The sequence below is a fragment of the Anser cygnoides genome, chromosome 13 (assembly GCF_040182565.1).
Source record: "Anser cygnoides isolate HZ-2024a breed goose chromosome 13, Taihu_goose_T2T_genome, whole genome shotgun sequence".
Taxonomy (NCBI): domain Eukaryota; kingdom Metazoa; phylum Chordata; class Aves; order Anseriformes; family Anatidae; genus Anser; species Anser cygnoides.
The window spans coordinates 19,983,610-20,000,694 of record NC_089885.1 but is presented as its reverse complement, the minus strand read 5'-3'; the positions used below and the strand labels follow the sequence as shown (position 1 = coordinate 20,000,694).

General features: G+C 46.1%; 1 protein-coding gene and 1 long non-coding RNA gene across 2 annotated transcripts in view; one reads left to right on the top strand and one right to left on the bottom strand.

The window, feature by feature from the left end:
- SH3BGRL (SH3 domain binding glutamate rich protein like) overlaps positions 1-17,085 on the top strand; it is a 223,412-nt gene that overhangs the window by 74,633 nt on the left and 131,694 nt on the right. The gene's annotated exons all lie outside the window — the stretch shown is intronic.
- On the bottom strand, positions 2,608-13,460 carry LOC136791861 (uncharacterized). Its single transcript, XR_010834758.1, has 3 exons — positions 13,227-13,460; positions 4,852-5,012; positions 2,608-2,945 (listed from the first exon to the last, which is right to left on the bottom strand). It is a non-coding gene; the product is annotated as an uncharacterized lncRNA (long non-coding RNA).

Sequence of the window (17,085 nt, the reverse complement as noted above, 5' to 3'; positions counted from 1 at the left end):
GAGCACATAGGGCTTGCTTTTTATTGCTAATTTGTTATTGATCAGAGATGCTTCAATGCATAATAAGTGGAGTCAGGAAAAAAAAAAAAAAGCCCAAGACCATGTTGTTTTTAAGTGAATTAAAACAAATCCTTGGCAGTGGCATTTGAAAAATCTGTTTTATAATAGCAATGTCCTGTGTAAGCTTTGTTACTTGCACACATACACTGGTAGCAAATGAAGATTTGTCTTATGATCAGGAAGTAAAACATTAGATACAAATTTGTGCGTGTTTACCAAAGATAAGTTTTAAAAGTCACATAAGTGCCTCCCTGTGCCAGTTGCTCCATGAAAGTTGTAATGCTGTCTGCAATCACGCTAGAGAGCTCCTGAATTACAAAAAGGGGAAGTGAAACGTATGCCCTTGGTACTCCATCGATGGGTTACAAGGCGCTGGCAGTTCTGAAGTCAGAGAGGTTTGCACCACTGACTTCGGTTTGAGCAGGTTTGGAACAGACAGATCTGAGGTTGTTCTCCCTGAAACGCCTCCAGTTTAGATGCTGAATGTGGTTACAGCAAGGAATAGCAAGGAAAAGGAGACAGAAGGGATGTGGCTGTAAAATCAAAACAGTCAACTGGAAATGTAAGCAGTAGAGTTTCTTACATCTGATGCTTAACATGTCACTGTGTCATGCTGAGCCTTCACTGCTGGTTTAGTTCACGTCCTCCTCCTCGTTTCTGAAAGCATTGACTACATTTTATCTGTTTACAACAAGTGTCAGGTCTTAGAAATTTCTGCTACTTGGAAAAGAGTGTTTGATTTATTTTACACAGAAATATGCTACATATCACTATTTTAAATCAAACATTTCTAAAATGTCTTAAGGTCTATGATGTTCTACTTGCAGTGAGATGTAGCTTTCCTTTTTCCCATTATATGCCTGCGCAGTACAACAAAGAGCTGTTTAAAGACAAATTTGTTGACCGTCATCCCTAAAGTTAAGCCTTTTCTGTAAAATACAGTGCAAAAACCATAGTGCAGATTAACGTGTGAGAAATGCTTGTGCAGTATTAGGAGGGTGTACTGATCTACTTGGAAGCCGATTCATTTTGTGATGTCTTCATGAAGACATCATTACTATTATTTTTCCTGATTTCTCAGGTGTGTCCAATTCCACGTCTAAAAGCACATTTTATTTCACTTTCACTAGTATTTTTCCATTGATTAAACTATATTTACTAAAATAAGCAATTCTAATCGCGGTGTTATATGATAGCATGATACTTGCATGTAAGCAGTTCTAGGAGAGACCCTGTCAGAAGCAAAATGGAGTGAAACACAGTGGATTTTTTATTGTTTTTTTCAGTTGAGCCGTTTATAATTCAGAAGGTACCTTTACCTTTAGTTTATATTTACCAAAATAAATAGCACTGTGAAATTCTGTAAGAGCCTTGCTTAGGTTGTGGCCCTGCTATCGCTTGTGCTTCAACACTCAGCACAAGTGACAGGCAGGGCTGAAGAGCTGCAAGCTGGATTGTGCACAGCTGGGAGTTTTAGATGAATCTGCAGGAGTTAGGCATCCACACGCCTTCATTTTCAGAAGAAATTGGGCTCCTGGGCTCCCTAAATTTGCTTGAATACCTTAGTCCATCAGCATTGACCTGTGACCTTAATGTAATGTAGCTACATCAACTTATTACTCCTCCACTCCTGGTTCCCTTGCTCACTCGGTGGAGAAATGGGTTGATCTCCAGAACCAGGAAACGTCCACAAAGGGGCATTTGCAACGTACCGTGTATATCCAGTGACCTGGAGAAATACTTCAAGAAGTTGTTGTGGTTTTGTTTGTTTGAACCAAGAAGTAGAAATGTGAATCACCCTGCATGAAGGACTATAATTCTTTTTTGAACCAGACATTGTGAAAATGATGAACTAGCTCTGGATTTATATAAACCAGCCTGTCCACTTGTACAGCAACTGTTCATTTAAATATATATATTTCACTCTCTTACATCTCTGTTTATACATCCAGGTTAGATAAGGAAGGGCTCAGCCAAACTCCACTGAGTTAGAGGGGAGAACCCACCTAACTCTGGTGGGTTTTGTGTGAGATCCCAGAAAAGAGTAAAGGACTTTTGTGAGTACCTACAGGTAAAGGTACAAAGACATCAATATGCAAAAATGTCTCAGGTATAAATAAACCCTTTACGTGTATTAAAAAGGTCTTGTATTTCTTACCTAGAGGTAGTTCCATTTTGAAGGTTCAGTGGGGTTTATGATTTTATATATATTTATATATATAAAATCTCACATGTCCACACATACACAATTAGCAAAATCTGATATTTTTAAATATTTCCTTCCATATGTTGTCTTGAGACCTGGCAGCAGTATTTGACGGGGAGATGGTTTTTAAAGTAGAATTGATTCTGTAAAATAATAATAAAATGAGGATGATGTTGTATAGACTGCTGCTTGCAAAACACTGATATCAATATGTACGATGAAATACTGTAACCTCTTCTCCAGTTGTTATCTATTTTAATATGTGCAAATATAAATCTACAAAGAATTTTATCGGGTTTTCTCAGTACCAGTATCCTGAGCTTCACGTTTATGTTATAATTATATCTTGTTATGATCTGTTTAATAATTACAATACCTGGAAATTGTAATGCTGATTTTATTTAATCACATAAAACTTCTTACAGTTTACAGCTTACAGTACTCTAATGTTGTCAGGACATAAGTGTGAAAGTTTAAAGTGCTTACCTAAAAAATGTCATTTGAATTTTGTGTTATGTTGTAAAAGGTCCATTGGAAGCATATACTTTATGGTAGTTCCTTTACAATGCAATTTGTGAGCTTTTTACTCCACACGTTACAAAGGTTTTTGCAATGGATAAAAGAAATGTAAAATCGTCCTCAGTCAAGATGTTACGTTGTCTGTTGTGTTACACTGATCCTGTAAAATAACGGATCTGATTTACCACCGCGTCCCTTCAGTTTTCTAGCTGTGTAATTTGACTGACGTTAGAGGAGTGATTTCAGTGCGAATCTGGAGTTACACAGGTGTCTATTCAATATGACTTTTAGAAGTATCTGGAGAAAGGCCAGCACAGAGAGGTTAGACAGGTCGCAATGACCAGGATTCTTACAGATCAGGTTTTGTTCAATAAGTTTGCCTGTGAAACTAAAGAAGTGCAAGGGTGTTCAGGAACAAAGCTGTTACAGATGAAGGAAGTATTTCACTTAATGTGCCATCTGAAGCTGTTGAAAAAAATATTGTAATGCTAAAAATGTGTACTAATCACACAGATTTGTAGGTCATTAGTCCACAGTGTTGACTAGTGCCTTTGGGTATTTGGGGAGCAATCATTAAAATAACTTTCTTGTTTAATATATGGTTTGCTTGTAATGCATTTGTTATTCTGGCTGGACGTCAGTTCGAGCGTGCAGACTTCTTTCTGGGGATGTCTAGCAGCCAAACTGGAGTATCATAACTGCAGCAGTGTGAAAGATTCGGTTATGGCTTGTTGGGTCAATAAACCACAAACTCAAATTTAGCACCGACCCACTGTCAGACATTTAAGGCTACAGAACGATCAGATGCTTGTGAACATCTATGATACATTTCAATGCTTCTACACTAGTTTGCCAAACAGGCTTCTGTCAAATATTCACATTTTAAGTGCCTAGTTATATATTTATGTAATAAAACCATGACTGTCTGCTGGGTAAATAAAATGAATACTTAACTTGACAAATTATTTGACTCTACATATGCATAAGAATACAATTTACCTACTCTGAATGCACATTCACATCAATCTGAACATGTATTTATCCAGGCTCTGGAATTGCCATCGAGCGTGAGCACGGACTGGGCAGTAACAAAAGATGCTGCTTTGGTTAACGTGTAGTAAAGGTGCGGCTGTTTGGTGGAAAAGGGGAGCAGAAGCAGCTGGAATTCGTGTGCCCTGGCAGCCTGAGGATGCCCAGAGGGGCTTCGCAGGCATCGAGCTGTGCCCCCAAAGCCCCTTTGCTATCAAACATCGCTGCAGGAATGCAATGTACTTGGGAAGTCTGGGAAAGCTTTTTCTTTTTTATATTGTTCAAAACATGCTCTGTCCCCTCTTTTTTCATAGGGGAATGGAGAAACTTTTGTAATGTCTCTGCCTTCCCATTTTTCAGCCAGAAATAGACATTTAATCATAATTTCATTTCCTGAGCATTTGTTTTCTTTTATGCAGCCAGATTTTTAATGGTCTGCCTCTTAATAAAAAGGTAAGTGGGGAAATGGGAAGGCAGCCCACATAGGGGATTTTCTCTTCCTCAGAAAAGTTCAAAATCTAAAGTAATACACGAAGGAAATGGAGGGCTGTTTTATTTTCTAATCTCAGCCTCCCCCCATGTTTTTTCCCCATCAGCCTCCATCATTAACTACTGTTTCATAAGCAAGTGATTTTCTTTTTACCAGCTGCTTCCATATTCAGCTCCATTTCATCTTGTGCCATTGCAGAACCTGTGCTTCTGAAATCACAATTAGTTACCATGGAAAGCAATTCAACAGCGTAATAAATACACTCGGAGGCCGCTCACTCAGCTACGTATTAAAAAATAAAAAAATATATATCCTCCAGAAAACTGGATCCAGATCACATGCATATATGTTTATGGGCAAGTGTGTGCTTACAGGCATACACGTAAATGTAATTTTTTACTGTATCTTCCTAGTATCCTGGATATGTGAGAACTGCACAGAATAGGAACCCCAACCAAGATGCAGCCCCAGTCCCTTGCAAACACTGCCCTCTACTATGAGCCCATTTTCTCCATCCTCTGCTTGATTTCTCTGCAGACATTCTCACCTTGAGTCTCCATGGCTCACCACAGCCCACCAAGCCAGCTGGGTCTGCTGGGTGCTGCTGCAGCGCCCTTGCCATCGATGCCCATCACTTCTTCCCCTGGTGTTGTACCAGCTCTGGACATTTTCCACACCATAGGCTGAAGCTGCAGCTTGTAGTTTTGCCTAAAAGATAAAAACTGATGTTGAAGTATATCTCTTTTTATTATATTGCCTGCTTATCCCTGGCAGTTCCCAACTAATGAAATCTTCCAGTAACGGTCTGGATTCATTACCTGCCTTGAACAGTTTATAAACCCCATCAGGTTGGTACAAAGAGCTGTGAACTTCTCCTATTAAAGTACCAGCAACTCTTTTCTCCAGCAACTCATTACACCTCTTTAGAAGTCGATTAAACTGCAAGTTACAGGCCCAACACAGTCATATTTTCAGTCAAAAGAGCTGTTGCAGGATTCAACAGCGTGCAGCAGAGTCCATGTAGTGCTAACCTCTAAATTATCCACCGATTACCCCTTTCATTAAATAACATATTATGTCAATGAATCAATGAATTTCCCAACTCTTATTATAGGAAACAAGATCATCGGATGCTTTCCCACCCAGCGCGGCAGCCTGAACATGCTTGATGTGGCTCTCGCTGACACCACACACGAGAGCATCGGGGCGTACAAGAACGTGCCCATCCGACCCGGAATGGGAAAAGCTTCCCATCACTTTTGAGTCTTCACAGGAAAAGAGATCGCAGAACAAAAGCCACAGAAAATGTGTGGGAGCAGCAAGTTTTAGGTAAAAGTTTGGCTCCTAAGTGAATAAGTTTATTAAATTGGACTATAAAACAGAGCTACGGCAAATTGTAATAAAAACAGAAACATTATGAAATTAGAAGTGGTTTTGTTCTTCAGGTTTTCAAAACCAAGTGATTTGCCTTTATTAAAACTTGCTTTTAATATCTTTAAATTAAAAATAATTTTTAAATATTTTTTGGTTGCATCTCACTTGGTTTGCTCCCCACACTTCTTCCCTTTTGCCCACCCTCCTGGGTTCCCGTTTGTGCTGGGATATCATCATGGCTTAAAACAACGAGCAGTAGTGCAGTGACAACGCTACAGGGAACCACATCACACACAGGGCAATTCGACGTTTGGGAAATTTAAAAAACTTGCCAATCTCTTCCATTACTGATAAAGAGCAGAGTGCAAATATCCTGTGTATTTTGGCTTTCACGGTGATTTGGATTTGCATAACAGTGTATGAGTCAATACGTGTTTGTGTTAAACAACCAAAGGGTAACAGCTTGTCTTATAGAGTAAGGCTGACAAACGAAATGTCACTTTGGCAGCTGGGTGCATGCAGCAAAGGGGGGGAGCCTGCCCTGGGGCTCGTGCTGTGTTCTGCCAAACCCACGCGGGCACCCAGCACAGACAGGCACAGCTGGGCCGGAGGGATGTGATGAATTTAACTGCTTCCTTACTGCTGTGCAACCACCGATACCCAAGTCAGGTGGCTGCTTTTAATTTATTATTTTGTTATTCAGCCCTTATTTAATAATTGTGCAGCTAACTTCCTTCATGATGTGCTTATGCTTCGTGCAACAGCAGCAGGAAAATAGAAGCACATCCCCTGGAATGCCACATCCCGGGATCTGTCGAAGTATCCCAGCATTGGCTCTCCCCAAAGCAGCAGTTCTCCTGCCAAATGGCTCCAGCTAAAGTGGAAGAGCAAAGCTGCTGTGCACAAGCACCTATTTGCCAGATGAAAAAGGGGGGTGCAGGCGCTCCCCCACAGCCCAAGGGCTCCCTGCGGGCACATGGAGAGCTCAGGCTGCCTTTGGGAGTTGTGAGCACTGCCAGAGGCGCAGGGCTGTAGGCTGGGCACACGTGGATTTTGTGGAGCTTGGGCCAGCAGTGCTTGACTACGAATTTATAGTATGGTGCTTTCAGATCACTTTTCTCCAATTAAGTTGTAGATCTCAAAAATATGTAAGACAACTCAAGAAAACAAGAGGAAAGTACAGATTCAGGCTTGGATTTTTTTTTTCCAGTCACAGTTGCATCTTAGATGCTGTAAAAGCCAGTTTTTAAGTCACTAGAAGTCATTAGAAATCCTCCCTTCTGTACCGATGAGGCCTGGATCTGGCTCAGCCCTATGCACATGGGCTTTTGCTTCTGATTTAACATGAACAGAAGATTTCAAGACTTCATTTCATTCAAAAATGCATGTTCTGCTCCTCCTGCCTTCCCCCCATCCTCCCATTAGAAGCCTCCCTCAGGGTGTTCATTAGGGCCTGCACTGACGACCCCAGCAGCAGCTCAGCCCTGTGCCAGCCCCGCAGGCAGGGCCTGTCCCATCCCATCCCTCTGCAGCAGGGTGCTGTCAGTCCCTTGCTTTTTCCTCCTTGTGCAAACATGCTTGGTGTGCAACTAAATGAGAATGGAGAGGCGAATGCTCCATCAGCCTGAAAACCAATGACACCGCGCTAATGAATGCAGCGAAGCAGCTGAACCAAAGTGAGCCCTCTGCTTCAGTAGAAAACCAAAATAATTGAAATTGCAAATGACAGCTTCTCCAAGACATTGCAGAATTAGCGGGTGTGAGCACTGTTTGCTGGTGGACGGGTTCCTTCCCAAACCCACGCTTGTTTAACATGCAGCCATCCACCACAACAGGACGATCAGGGATCAGAACCGCTGATCCACAGCCTCCTGAGACAAAGCTGCAGTTTAAAATGGAAACTAGGCCAGGGGAGAGCACATCACAGAGGTACAAGGAGCTGGGAGCCACAGCCATGTTGCTGGCAGTGAACAGGGGCCTGTGCTGCTGACCCCACAGACCAGGGACCTTCCTGAAGTGGCCCTGAGGTGTGCCACACGAAATCCATCACCCCGCAAGAGCTGCCAAAAGGGCTGCTCTCCACCAGACACCTGCTCACATTTGGCTGAAGGTGACAGCCACGACATTCCCTGTTAGGACAAACCAGTGATTTCCACAAGAAAGTCTCGCCCTCCTCCCAGTCAGCTCTGGGCAGGGCAGTAGGCAAGAGCTGAGGTTCGGGCTCCAGCCTGAGGAGAGAAAAGGCTGGTGACAAGCTCTTGACACACTTTCACTGTGTATCTGCAGAAAGCCAGCGAAGAAGGACTGCAGCCTGGAACCAGGGCCAAATTCATGTTTCTACGGAGCTGAACTTGGTCACAGAGCCCTGCTGCGAGCTCCGGCTCCACCGAAGGCACCCGGCCAGGCCTGCACTGCGTGTGCTGCTCCTACTCCTCCACAGCCCCGGGCATCTCCCCACAGCCTCTGTGTTGGGTTTCCATAGATGAAGAACTACCAGCACACTGTTTATCAGAGCAAGATTGGGCAATCTCAGCATCACGGATTTGGGAGGCAGAGTGGAAACTTTTGACATTTACGTCTTCTGCCCATTGACCACGAAAAAGGTCCGCCCCGCTCCCGCTGGGGACAGCAGCTCTATGGAAACACCGCTGGACATCATTATTTATGGTGCTTTAGTCACCCTGGAAACAAAGTAGATGCTACCAGACATGACTTTTAACACAGCTAATTATGTCATTAGTGTCAGTGCCACTTAACAACTGGCATATACCTTCCCGGGACAACGCTGGCGGCATCTCCATGGGGATGACCCCGCTCCGTGCCGCAGTGGGGACACGCGCAGGGTGCTCCAGCACCGTGGTGTGGCCTGGTGGCTGGCCATGCTGTGCCACCAGGGGCTCACTTTTTGGGGAACCCATTGCACAGGCTCATCCCAGCTGCTATTCCAATAGCTCTGCAGCTCCATGGGGGCATTTCCATGTGAGCAGGAGGCTTGGCTCTCCTTCTCCTCCAGCTAAGAAAGTCCAGGCCCCCTCCTTAACTTACCTCAACTCTTTTGGGGGCCATCTTTAATTATTATAATTAAATTTATGGGCAGAATATATTTCGTTAGCTAGCTGTTACAATTATAATGAAAGACATTTCATAGAACATTTGGATTTTTTTTTTAAAAAAGTTTCCCTAGTAAGTTATGCATTTGCTAAAAAATACTGTTTGGGGGACAAGAAACCACTCATGAGTTCAGTTGGATTTTGTAAACACCCTGCCCCAAAACATTTCCCACCAACACTCCTGCGTGCAGTACTTCAGCCTTTCCTTTCCAAAGGAGGCTCTCAACTCCAAGCTTACTGAAGCAAAACAAGTGATTAAATGGGGAAAAACAAACAACAAAAAACACAAGCAAAAAAAACCACCAAGAGCAAAGTGAAAAGCCATGGCGATGTTCTGTCTCCAAGCCATGCCACACCACACCATGGTGTGGGAGACCTCCAGCTGCATGCAGGGAGCCCTTGCAGGCACTAATGAGGAGAGCTATAATGACCTCCTCTGCATTTAATTCCACTCCATGCCCTTTGCCCCAGTGGGCACAGATCAGGGCTGCGTACTCACAGCAAAAGTTGTGCCTTTGTTCTTCTGGGCTCATAATAATGCCTCTTATTTCCTTCTCAGTTCTACATACCCAGAGCCAACTTGTTGTTGATGGGGCTTCACGAAGTCTAACAGCATCATAACCACACAGGGATGCCATCACCGCAGCCACACAGAGGTTTCGGGGCGATGCACATATTTCAACAGGCTGATCCTCAACGCAGGCAGGTGGCACCTTTCCGTGGTGAAGCACAGGGATCACTTCCATAGAAATGGAAAACTGATTTCATCTCAATATCTCTCTGGGGCTGGGGCAGAAAGCAAGAAGGGACCACGGGTGAAACGGGAGCTGCCAGCCCATCTTGGCAGCCAGCACGATGCCTGCAGCACTCTGCAGCCCTGGGCAACACAGGAAAATAGACACAGGGATGGGTGGGCGGGCTGTGCCAGGAGAGCTCCACATGGCCACCAAGAACACTTTTCCAGAAGCATGGGAATTAGCTTTCCCTGTTTCCCCTTGCATGGGAAAGATGAATTGCTTTGCTAGCAGATGATCACCTTTATATCCAGCCCAGCTGGGGGCTGGCCTGGTACAGGAGCAAAGCTTTAGGGGAGAATATGTAAACTAGTAGGGAGACAGATGCTGTGGATTTGAGCCCAAAACACCAAGAATAAATCCAAGTGCCTTCTGGATGTTTTTCAACAGAAAACAAATAGTGTAATTTTAAAGAAGGCAGTAAGGAATCAGTCTTCTGGGGTTTAGGGTTTCAGCTACATGCTTTAGATGTAATGGCATTTAGTCTTTTGATGCTCATGTTTACCCTCAGTGTCCAGTGGTCCCCACACCACTCTGCAGGAGCAGGATGAGCTCCCATGGACACAGCCACCTCTGCCACCTGCTTTACAACCCTGCAAGTACTCAAGACTCCTTAGATGCTCTGTGCTGCAGCTGTTGCTTGGTCTAAAGCAATATATATACACACCACATGATGACATCTTTTCCTTTTGTAGATTAAGGTGTCAAAACTAGTCCAGCCTACCAATAAAAAGCAGCAGCAGGCTCTCCCTCTCTTTCTGGAAGTCTCTTGCTGCAAGGCTTGGGCTTGAGGACACTTGTTCCTGTATTGGTCCCATCCCTTTCCACCCCAGCTGAAAACAGCAGGAGGCAGGAATGTCTGGCACCATGACCCCATCTGGCAGGATGGCATTGTGGCAACTCCTCCAGCTTCCCACAATGAAGCCTTGAGGGAAGGATGGACTGCAGGTCTCAAACACACTGTCAGAGCCTGGCTGTTGCTGTTCTCCATGTAACATGCCCTAAGCAAGCCAGAGTGATGCTGGTACATGTGCAATACAGCCAGCACCTTTCCTCAAATCCTTTAAAAAAAGCTAGAAGATAAATTTGATCCTGAAGGCAGTGTAAATCCAAAGAGACTTTGCAGAAGCCTCTCCCATGCCCACCACCACCAGACTCTGCCCCCAGGTGTCAATTATTTTGAAATTGAATCCAGCTGAAGAGCACCTGCTCATAAATATCCACAAATCCACCCACATCCTGTTTGCATCATCACTGGTGTACTTTGGTGGGAAAGAACATGAATAAACGACTGAGTCACAATGCCTTATTTCTCAAATTTCATGCAGTTTGGGAGTTTTCCTTGTATTTGACATTAAGATGCTTGTTCCTTTTATAACCTTCATTACACATTAGGAAGAATGCATGCAGACCCAAATAGCTCTTGAATTTATAAATATGTTGCAATTGATGTATTTTATTTTACAATTATTGTGATAAACAAATGGGATATTTCAGTAATGCTTGAATGTGCTCTGTAAGTAATGCCTTTCATTGTCCTTTAATTGTACGTATTTGGTAAATGAGCTTTAAAGGTTGAATTAGTATTCATTAGGCACAGGCTACCATACATTTTCTGCAAAAGAGATAAAATATAACTGTTTCCTCTAGTCATGCCATAGCTGAGTGGCAGCCCAGTGCGATGCAGTTTTATTACAGGTATGTGTTACCATTTCTTTGCAGACAAGGTCCAATTAGGAAGGTTACAAAGTGGTTATTTTTAGTTAATGGTTGTGTAATGAACATAGGTCTGTGCACTTACCAATTTTCTTCTTATTTTCAGGCTAGAGTCAGAGAAGCAGGGATCAAGCTCTTCAGTGTAAGCTAACCTAACCCCCCCAAATTAATGAAGCTCCACTAATTTGTCAGGAGTATTATATCTGCATCAGTGCCTCAACTTCACCACCTCATACATCCCCATATCATCACAAGGCAGGCAGGTAACAGGTTAGAAAACAGATGGCAGAGCGATGCCCACAGGTGCCCAGTCTCTGCAGGCCCCTGCCAATGCACACTGAAATATTTGTGCCCAGCACAGCAGCTATCACCCAGGATGCACACTTTGCAACCCTTTGCATAATGAAACAAAAATCCATGAGCACACCAAAAGCTTCTGTATTTCCGCCCAATTTCTGGCCAGCAGAACCAAAGGCTTTACAACCCAAACATTCAGAGCCAGGGACAGTTTTTCCTGGTGGATTACTGAAAGCATAACCTAACAACTCACTGGGCATTAGGTCTCAACACTGCAGAAAACACAGAGGCAGGGGGCCAAGGCAAGCAGAGGCTGAAGCAGGTTTGGAAGCCCCAAACCCAGCACAGCATCCCAGCTGCAGCTCATGGCATTAAGGGCAGCTACACATGAAGCCAGGCTACCCACAGCAACCTCCAGCCCTACAGCCCCTCCTGCTCCCCACTCACAACATTTCTGCCTCTGCTGAGCCCAGGGTAAAACATGACAGAAGGAACATGCAAAGAAGCAACACAAAACCAAACAGAAAAACTAAAAAAATAAATTAAAATTAAGGCTAAGAAATTCAGATTATTACAGCTTTCATCTTCCCATACAGGCTTCCCTATAAGGCTGATAAAGCAAGGCAAAGAAAGCAGAGTATGGATTCAAACTCAAAAAAGGCACCACTTGTTAAAATAATGGCATATCAGATGGTGAGAAAAGTTTGGAACTGGAAGTTTGCATGCAGCAATAAAATAGCATGATAAAACACAGAATTTAACACTTACTTGATTTAGCTCTAAATTGCAACACATGGAAGAAGCCATGATCATTTAGGAAGTAGGATATACTTCATACAGACCGAAACGGGTCAAGCAGCCAATAACTCTATAAATATTTAAATGGCAGCAGAGCAGCCCATCATGTGTATTGCCCAGGGATTTAGGCTAAATAAATGAAGTTGGCCTTTCCAACCTCATCATCTGTGATTCAGTAAATATTGGGGGTACTCAGTCACCAAGTACAGACACTCTGAAAAAACCATCCGCATGCACGGAATTTTAAAAGCAAATAAATTCTGGCTTCCAGAATCAAGAGAAGGAAAAGATTAGTTTTTTAAGTCAGAACAATGAAGAATTAAGTTATTTTGTTCTTGCAGAAAGGCATCTGAAGTTACAAATAAATAATACAAGCTGACATCTACACTCACCATAAAAATAGTTACTTGTGACGAGGGGAAAATAAAATGAATGAATAAACTCCATAGAAAGTAGCAGACCTGTTTGCTTTCTCCAGAGAGAAAGTTGACTTTTCTGCCCAATAGCCTTAGTTTTGGCTTTTTCTATTTACAAAATTAAACACGCACATGCTCGGGGCAGTGTTTGCACAATCTCCATGCACCCGTTACTGAGATAACAGAACCACCTCTGCCAGCCAAGGTCCTGCCAGCAAGGACACCTGGGGCTGTCCTGCTGCTGGGGGGCCTGGGGCTGCCTGCCTGTACCCCAAAGCCCTAGGGCTGAGCTCACCCCCAAAAAATCCTTCCTCGCCCAGGTTGTGGGGCCCTGACTGCTCAGAGGATGGGAAGCAGGGATGGGTTTTGCAGCCTGCAGATCTCTAACAAGAGCAGAAAGGCAGCTTTTAACCTTACCTGCAGCAGGGAGCAGCTTTGCTGCCCCAGGCCCAAGCAGGGTTTCCCCTGCACCTCCCAGGTGGGGAACAGGAACAGCCTTTGCCCCACAGCTCTCCAGAGAAGGGTAGCACCCCCAGCCTCTCCTTTTAGCTAGCCCAGAACACCTGGTAGCAATTTCTGGCAGAAGATAAGCAGCTTATAATTAGCAGTCAGGTCATTTGTCACCTGTTGCTATTGAACAGTAGGCGTTGGATGCTCAGCACCTGCCCAGCATCTGCGCATCTAGCACCCCTCCCTCCTGGTCCAGCCCAGCAACCTTTGCTTGCAAGAGCCGGGGTGATGTTTGGTGCAGTAGCTGGCAGCGAGGAAAGTTTATTTCTTGTAGCACTGACAGGGCTGCAGCATTTCATTACCTGCTGGTAATGAGGCTCGCTGAGGCGTGACCCCTCTCCGGGAGGCGGCTGCGAGCGATGAATCAGGGCTGCTCTGCTCCAGCTGAGAAACACGGGCTGCACTGCAAACTGCACCCCCAGAAGTTAGGAGAGGGCTGGTGCCATGAAAAGCACACAGAGGAGAGGGGAAAAAAACGTTTGGAGGGTTGTGGGACAATCCCGATGCCCGCTCTAGCTGTTTTATCAGCTCGTGGGTGCTCGCAGCAGCCTTCCTGCACCCGCTGTCCTGCCCCAGCAGTAACTAGAGCCCATTTTCCTGCTCTGCTGCAGCACTCAGCCAAAGGGGGGTGCTGGCAGGATGAGGCCGCCACGCCGAGCGTGTTGTGGGCTGTGCTGCCCCTTGTAGCTATTAGCTCCGCTTCCCTGGTTAATTGAGTGCTTAGATGCAATAGTGGTGCAGAGAGGAGCAGGGAGGAAGAAGGCTATTTTAAGTAAAGCCTTTTGTTAATCAGGGTGGAAATTTACTGAGGAGACCTGTGCATAAGCAGCGGTGTTTTCCCGTGTTCCTGCTTGGAAAATACCCAGGTAATGATGGGGTGTGGGCTCAGCCTGTGCAGAGGAAAACCAAAGCACTGAACTTCGAGGAGCGCCGTGGAGAACTTCTGTAGCTGATAGCTCCAGGCTACAAAACACATTCTGACATGTATCGATCCAGCAGAAAGTCTATAATATGTAATAATGCCACTTTGTCATTTTCTATCCAATTATTTCTGCTCCCTGTCCTTGGGATTTCCCAGCTGAGCGTTATGAAGTGTGCAGGGAGCAACCTCTGCCTTCTGCTTGCTCAGGAAAAAAAAGACGCAGCCGATGCTGGAGTAGCTGCTGAAATCCCTTGGCTCAGGCTGGGCAAGGAGGCGGCTCCCGCAGGCAAAACGCTCCCTGCTCCGCTCTGGGATTCTCCCAGATGTGCCTGCCCCAGGAAAGCGACACGCAGCATTGCCATGCTGCAGATGCCCACCAGCCCCTTTGCCAGCAGAGCAGGAGTTGTGGCTGAGGGCCTGGTGGTGGCCCAGCGAGGTCGGGATCAGCGTGTCCTGCCGGAGACATCGACAGCCCCTGAGCAGTGCCTGCTCCCACCTGGAACCGCTGTGGGGACTCCAAAATGCTGCACGGACTCGTTACACAAACAAACCTCTGATAATCTTTGGAAAGGAATCCTTACAGAGATGCTCACAGCCACCGCAGCGAGACCTCGTGCCTGCAGCCATTGCTGGGAACAGAAAGCGTTCCGCTCTTAAAATCCAAAGTCTGAATTAGAGAAAAATACAACAACGCGGAGAAGACTGATGCGCAGCACCTCTCAGCGCCTGATGAATCATTTCCCGTGCCGTCAGGCAGATGCGCTCTGCAAATGAAAGGAGAAGGACCAGGCGCAGGGAACATCTGTAGAGATCGGGGAAATAGCACGCTCCTTCTGGCGCTCGCCTTGTGCCCCCTCTCAAAGAAAAGCCATTGAAATGTTAACATCCAAATACCCAGAGCACTAATACTTGCAAAAGACAGATGACCTCCTCGATTCCCCTGTCATCCAGCATTTAGTCATCTCGCAGGCTAGGATAAAAAGCAAAATTATGCTGTGCAAATGAAGTGAACTTTCACATCGGCTCATCTGCTTATTTTCCCTTAAACGTTGCAATTATTGTTTCTATTGCACAATCACTCCTTACTGCTCCGGATGCATTATTAATATGGAGGAGCACAGGCTCTTTTACGAGCTGTTAACATTCATCAGCACTCCGGGTCCCAGCGCAGAGCAAACCTTTCCCCTGCTCGTTCCTATTCACGGCGTGACACCGAGGTGCCGGAGAATTCCTCCGGTGGCTTCACTGGGGCTCAGCTCTGACGTCAGGCCGTGCGGCACCCCGCTCCTCGCAGTTGTCCCCGGAGACAGGACAAGTCCGGGTGATAATTACCTGGGCTCCCATTAAGCTCCAGGGGTTGCTGGAGGATTTGCTCTTGCTGTCCTGTGCAGTCACGTTGCCACGGGGCCGGGGCTGGGCTCCCCTGCTCGGAGGCCGGGCAGGTTGAGGGGCTGATGCTTACCGTGGGGTTTTGCCGTGCCCACAAGGAGAGAAGTGTTGAAAAAAACGGCAAAACGTTTCTAAAACAGAATTGTTTGCTTAACCACGAGGATCCAAAACTCACGGTTCTCTTTCTTAATGAGTAAAAGACAAAAGGTGAGGTGCCCGAGTGCTGCTGCGCTGAGCGGCGCTGCAGCCCCGGCCTGCTGCTCCTCCTGCGCCTCAACGCGGGCTCGGCAGCAATCCCAGACCGTCCCCACAGCCGAGGCTTTGCTCTGCTGAACCTTCATGAAAGAAGTGATGGACGGGGACCGGGATCGCTCCAAAGGGAGCGTTTGCTGCCTTTACAGCCGCGCAGGCTTTCGGCACCTCCCGAAAGCGCTGCTGCTGCTGAAGCTTGCTGGCAGGCAGCGGGTGCAGGCCGGCAGGCGGCCAGGGGAATAAAGCCAGCTCCTGGGTGGCTCCGTCTGCACTTGGTAGGAAGGCCTGGGGACGTCAGTGTGGCGGGGGCATGGTGCGAGGGCTCACAGGGGCCCCGAGAGCTGCCCCCAGCTCCTCCAGTCCCGGTGTCCAGGGCTCGCCCTTGGTGCCCCGGCTGCTGCTGAGGGAGCGAGGCCCCGTGCTGACAGGGGTACAGCCGGACAATGTTTAACTTTACGGCTGTGGTAACAAATTGTTGATTTGAACGTTCAGTGGGGCCCTCGTGGCATAGAAATACGTATTGCAGGTGATACGGTCTTGTGCCGCCATAATCATACTCCTAACATCTCTGCAGGGGATTTTAACCCCAAGCAACCGCATAGAAATAAATGGTCGGTGCTCAGCAGGACGCTGGGGTTTGCTTTTTGGACTCACAACCCCTAGCTCTGCAGCGGTCCCTCCCAGCTCTGTCCTGCTGTGCTGTAGAGCCCGGAAACCCATCCGAGGAGCTCATAGTCCTGAAGCACCCAGCCCTGGGTTTCCACCAGCTGCCAGCCTGTGCAGAGCCGGAGGGCTGAGGGCTCGCACTTCGTCACCGTTCAGCCCCTGGCGCCCCCTGAAAGCCGGAGGCTTGACCTTACGAGATCCCAGTTGCTGCTTGCTATCTCCTGTGTCTGCATTGCACAAACACGTGAAATATCACAAAGCAAAACCCCAAGGGATGTTCATCTTAGAGCAACAAGTGAAGGCAAAGCAACTACTTCAATGTTTTTCTGCTACTAGACAGCAGATGCTAATCCTTAATGAACGGTGCCTGTGTGAATCCAGCAGCACCATTTATATCATCTGACCTTGGTGGAGTTGACTCATTAAGCGTTATAAATAGCTACTCCTAATAGGCAGTCGGTGTACAGGTGCCTTGTGTAATGATTGAGGAACAATCACAAACTAATTTCCCACTGATAATTCATAAGATATTTGAAT